This window comes from Peromyscus eremicus, chromosome 6 (genome assembly GCF_949786415.1).
Source record: "Peromyscus eremicus chromosome 6, PerEre_H2_v1, whole genome shotgun sequence".
NCBI lineage: Eukaryota > Metazoa > Chordata > Mammalia > Rodentia > Cricetidae > Peromyscus > Peromyscus eremicus.
In genome coordinates this window covers 4,392,012-4,397,890 of record NC_081421.1, presented here as the reverse complement: position 1 = coordinate 4,397,890, position 5,879 = coordinate 4,392,012, and the positions used below count along the sequence as shown (strand labels likewise).

Genomic DNA, 5,879 nt, shown 5'->3' with positions numbered 1-5,879 from the left:
GGGGTTGTTCGTTTATTTTTGCTTTGAAAGAGAGAGAAAGAACATAAAGTTGGGGGGTAGGGAAGTAGGGAGCATCTGAGAGGAGTGAGGGGTGGAAAAACATGACCAAATATACTGTATACAAAAAATATTTTTAAGGCCAGGCAGTGGTGGCACACACCTTTAATCCCAGCACCTGGGAGGCAAAGGCAGGCAGATCTCTGAGTTTGAGGCCAGCCTGTCTACAGAGCAAGTTCTAGGACAGCCAGGACTACATAGAGAAAATGAATGTGGGGTGGGGGGTAATTTTAAAAAGAAGAAGAAAACGTTGGGATAGAGAGGAGAGTGTGAGGCATAGGCTTCTTTATTTTCCTAGTAAACCCACTTCCGCTTCAGTGAGAGTCAGTCTGAGGTTTACCAGATTATGTAAGAAATGCCTTCATTTCTCACAGAGTTCGTGAGCCCATCAAAGACTGGACCCAATGCAAGTGTGACCACATTCAAAACTTTAGGAATTCTGAAAGATTCTTAAATGTACGCTGGAGAAAGTTGAGGGTGGACTTAGTGTGAGGGAAATGGGGAAGACATTGACCCATTAGAAGCCAGCTCTAACAAACCGCATCAGCCAGGATTTTACCAGACGGATTCACCCGACTGGAAGAGAGATTTATTGCAAGGACTTGGCTTACGTAACTGTGGCTCAGCTAAGCAGGTCCAAAATCCATAGGGCAGATGGCAGGCTGGAAGTTGCAGACCTCGTGGAAACTCCAGTTCTGCTTTTAAGGCAGATTAAGTCAGTCCCTTCCAGAAGATCAGTGGCCATCACTCCCTTTCCCCAAAATCCATGCATTGTGTAAGTCCTGGGAATTTACAGTTACCTCACAGTAACACCTAGATTAGTGCTGGGCTGAACAAATAAGGATTATAGTCAAGTTGGCCATCAAGAAATTATTAACAATTACTAATATTATTTAGTGTGCTACCAAGCAGATGGCAAAGATGGAAACTAACCACCTTTGACCTAGTTTGGAGAGATCTGCTGCAGGGGCGGGGTTAGGGGTGAAGGAGCATGGTGCAACCCGAGCCAGGAGCCCACCTGCGCTGTTTCCTCGGTGACTTCCCACGTCTTCAACAGTAAAGTGTGGAAAACAGCAGGACCTACCTCGCATCAGCTGCGACACTGCAGTCGTAAAGTACACCAGAAGTACAGCGAGTACTTAGTGTCAACAGCCATCCCTGGCGTTACCTGGTATGACTCTTGGGGGAAGGGTGAACTTAATCCTGGAATGGTAGCGTGTGCCAGGCATAAGAAACAGAAAGTACAAAGGCACAGAGGCACATCTGTTATGCCTGAAGAACAGCCACGCAGCCGGAACACTCGCCGGTGAGAGAGAACCGGGTTTGATCGGTTGGTTCCAGTCGGTCTGCAAGACACCGCTGAATGCTGTGGAAAAGAACAACTTTCATCTGCAGCAAGAAGGGGGAGGAAGGCTTTCCTGACACAAAAACACACAAAACAAATCACAATCAAATCCCCAAACAACTGGAATCGCAGACCTCGGCTACCTAGGAGCATCAGTGAGGCTCCATGTGAATATGACTTCATCTTTGATGCTCTGAGTATCTGCTCTGTGAGTCTGTCCTCCCACGTACAGTCGTCTGTCCATCCCTACACATCTACGGAGAATTGGTTCTTAGACCTCCCCAAATCCTGGGATACCCAAGTCCCTTATAATGAACAGTGGCTTGGCACGTGGCTCATCCAGGAGAGGACTAGTACAGCAAATGAGAAGCTCCCGTGTCCATCCCCACTGCCATATAAAGTGGGCGGCCCACACGTGTTGTCCCAGGAGTGGGGAGGTAGAGCATGAAGTTCAGTCTCGTCCTCGGCTACACAGGGAGACTGAGTCCAGCCTGGGATACATGGGAATCTGTCTCTTTTTTTTTTTTTTTCTTTTTTCTGGAGCTGAGGACCGAACCCAGGGCCTTGCGCTTGCTAAGCAAGCGCTCTACCACTGAGCTAAATCCCCAACCCCTTTTTTTTTGGCGCGCCGCAGGGGGGGGGGGGCACTGGACCTCTGTCTCAGTAAAAAGTAAAATACCCACCCCTGATCGGGGAGCTATTGATAGCTGATGGCTTCTGGAGGGAGGCAAAGACAGTTTTCTTTAGAGGTGTGGCCTCTGGTAGTTTGACCACCATCCAGTGGACGGCCCCATACCCATAGGAATATGGGTAGCAGAAAATTGGACTCTGTGCGGGCTTTTGTTGTTGTTGTTGTTGTTGTTGTTGTTTTTGTTTGTTTTTATGAGGACATGAAGTTGGGATCTGGTAGGAATTGGGGGATGGATATGATTACATTATATTGTATGCAATTCTCAAAGGGTAAAAATATATTTTAAAATAAATAAAATAAAAGGGCTTGCATATAACCTACACACACATCCACCTGGGTTCATTTTTGTAAGGTTTATTTCTATTTTATGTGTGTGGGTGCAGATACGTCTGTGTACCACATATGTGCCTGGTGCCCCTGGAGGCCAGAAAAATGCACCAGATCCCTTGGATCTAGAGTTCAAGAGAGTTGTAAGAAGCCATGTGGGTGCTGGAAACTGAACCCAGGTCCACTGAAAGAGCAGCCAATGCTCTTAACCATTGAGCCATCTCTCCAGGCCCCAACCTGTGTTCTTAAATCATCTCTAGACTGCTTATAATACATAACATAATGTAAATGCTACATGAGTTGTTACACTCTATTGTTTCAGAAACAATAAAGAAAAAAGTCTATGTAGGTTAGCACAAATACTTTGTCAAATGGCTTCCATGCTATCTGTTGAATCCACAGATGTGGAACCTGCATTCAGAGGGAGATTAGTATTAATCCCTCAAGCATTAACAGGATTTTTCCTATCAATCTTATAGCAATTTACTGACACCGTCATGGATGGGGCAGGACCCTAAACATACTCCTGGATGCAAGACCCGATGCCATTTCAGTCCTCCATCCTCCGTGCAGGACCAGGATGGCTGAGCCATATCAAAATCATCTGATTCCAAATAAAGTAAGATCATACAGACTCAGTGAATCAAAGAGAACTGATTGTGCCCCCAAAACCATTCTCTCTACCTGGCCATGTGACAGTGTTATAACTGGGCCGACAGCAACCAACCTACAGACTACATTTCCCAGCCCTTTTGCATGTAGAAGAAGCCAGATAATTTCTCACCAATGCAGCATGGGCATCCGTGATGCACACCTCTCCTGGGCTCGGACCTTAGAACACTCACACATGTGCTCCCTTCTCTCTGCACTTCCCTCTTCCCTCAACCAGGAATACTGGCTTTTGTTCTGTTTTTGTTTTTGTGTTTCAGACAGGGTGTCTCTGTGTAGCTTTGCGTCTTTCCTGGAACTCGCTTTGTAGACCACGCTGGCCTTGAACTCACAGAGACCCTCCTGCCTCTGCCTCCCGACTACTGGGACTAAAGGTGTGTGCCCCCACCAGCAGCTTTTTTTTTAAATACATGTATGGAAGGCTGGCCTCAAGCTCACTGTATACCTGACAGTGACCTTAAACTCCTGATCCTCCTGCCTCCAGCTAACCTAGTGCTGGAATTACAGGCGTGCACCCCACGCCCAGCTCAACTTCCTACACAAAATAAAACAATGAATACAAATAAATACCCGGGTAGGGGGATGAAAAAGACCCCACCCCGGAAGCACCCAAGTCCCTGCTGTTGCCTCAGTAACAACTCTCACGACCTAAGGGTCCTAAGGTGCCTGGGACACCTGTGACTGCTGTCATCAGGATGAGAAGGTGGGGACTAGCCAGGACTTAGGGAGGAGAGACTAGAGATTCTAGCTGAGGTGGGGCCAGTGCAGAGTCCAGTTTGAACCAGGTATGGTTCACCTGTCATGGTTCACCCCTATCATCCCAGCACTCAGAAGGCTGAGTAGAAAGATCAAGAATTTGAGCCACAGCCCAGCAGTGGTGGTGCACGCCTTTAATCCCAGCATTTGGGAGGCAGAGGCAGGTGGATCTCTGAGTTCAAGGCCTTCCTTGGTCTACAGAGCAAGTTCCAGGACGGCCAGGGCTACACAGAGAAACCCTGTCAAAAAAAAACAAATAAAGAATTTGAGCCAGCCTGAGCTATATAGGCAGACCCTATCTCAAAAAAGAAGAAAGGAAGAAAAGAAAAGAAACCAATGAGATGGCTTTTCATCTGGGTAATGGCACAGGCTGACAATCTGAGTGTGATCCCCTGGACCCATGTGGTGGAAGGGGAAAACATCTCCCACAAGATGTCTTCTGACCTCCACATGTCTGCTGTGGCAAGTGCACACTCACCAGAAGTAAATGGGTCCCACTTTGCTTCTCTGTTGCTATATTAAAACATTCTGGCCAAAACAACTTTGGAAGGAGAGAGTGTATTTAACTTATGTGTTCTCATCATGGTCTATCACTAAGGGAAGCCCAGGCAAGAGCTGAAGCAGGGGCAGAGGCAGGGACCACGTGGGAAGGCTTCCACGGCTTGCTCGGCCCATTTTCACACAAGGGCCAGGGTCCTCCTGCAGTTAGCCATCAAATCTAGGTAATGCCTCCACATACTTGCTTACAGGGCAGAGACCTCCTCAGTTGAGGTTGACTCTAGCTTGCTTCAAATTGACAAAAAAAAAAAAAAAAAAAAAAAAAACTAACCAGCACAAAATGTAATAAAAAAAATAAAAATTAAGGTTAAAAAAAAATTAGACATCTTGACTGGTCAACGGTAGTGAGTTACCTCAATTGCAGAGCAGAATCCATTAGAGACAGGGCTCAATGTTCACCCCTTACTAGCACTTGACTAATCTTTTCAAAGCAGACATACCTGGACCTTTATTCTTGCTTTTATCATAATTTTAAAACTGCAAAAAATCACCACCACCAAGCAGCAGCACCGTGTTGCTAACACCGGGATAATGTTACGATGCTCAAGTGTGGCTCTCTGTCCAGTGCTCCCTGTCAGCTCTAACTCACATGCTCAGTTTCCCTTTCCCCACCACCCCACCACCCCATCCCCACCCCCAGGCTCATGCAGAACCAGGTAGAACTCACAGATTTTCTTTAAGACTTGAGTAGAAAGAAACCACTCCATATTCACATCCTTCTAAGGACGAATTTGGAGTAACCTGCCACAGACCAAAATAAAGAATTTTAAAAATCAAATTCAAGATATATGTTGAAAATCGTAACAGTAGAATTTATCACAGTAATCACAGACACACTGTGGTAAAATCTTTAAACAGAAAAGATAACATGATGTAGCCTAATAACTGAATGTTATAAAGTTTTCTTCTGACTTAAAAAGTAGAATGGAGGCTGGAGAGATGGCTCAGAGGTTAAGAGCACTGGCTGCTCTTTCAGAGGTCCTGAGTTCAATTCCCAGCACCCACATGGTGGCTCACAACAATCTGTGATGAGATCTGGTGCCCTCTTCTGGCCTGCAGGCATACATGCAGTAGGAACACTGTACCCATAATAAATAAATACATCTTTTTCTTTTTTATAGTGGAATGAGTGTGGACAAGGGGGCTCAGTTCCCAGTCCTGACAACCTGAGCTTGATCTGTGGAACCCACATCCTAGTCACGAGAATTGATTTCTGCAAGTTGTCCTCTGGTCTCCACATGTATGCCATGAACAAAAAATAAATAAACAAACAAACATAATTTTTGTTTTGGACAGGGTTTCTTTGTGTACCCCTCCCTGGCTGTCCTGGAACTCACTCTATACATCAGGCTGGTCTTGAACTCACAGAGATCTGCCTGCCTCTGCCTCCCCAGTACTGGGATTAAATTTGAGTGCTACTACTGCCCAGCAATTTTAATTTTTTTAATAAACTATTTTTTTAAGCAGAATGAGAGG

The 5,879-nt window shown here is 45.8% G+C and overlaps 1 long non-coding RNA gene across 1 annotated transcript; it reads left to right on the top strand.

Moving 5' to 3' along the window:
• The first annotated feature begins 1,128 nt into the window (after positions 1 to 1,128).
• Positions 1,129 to 5,683, top strand: LOC131912340 (uncharacterized). The gene is made up of 2 exons (XR_009379597.1): positions 1,129 to 1,610; positions 5,525 to 5,683. It is a non-coding gene; the product is annotated as an uncharacterized LOC131912340 (long non-coding RNA).
• Positions 5,684 to 5,879: the final 196 nt, after the last annotated feature.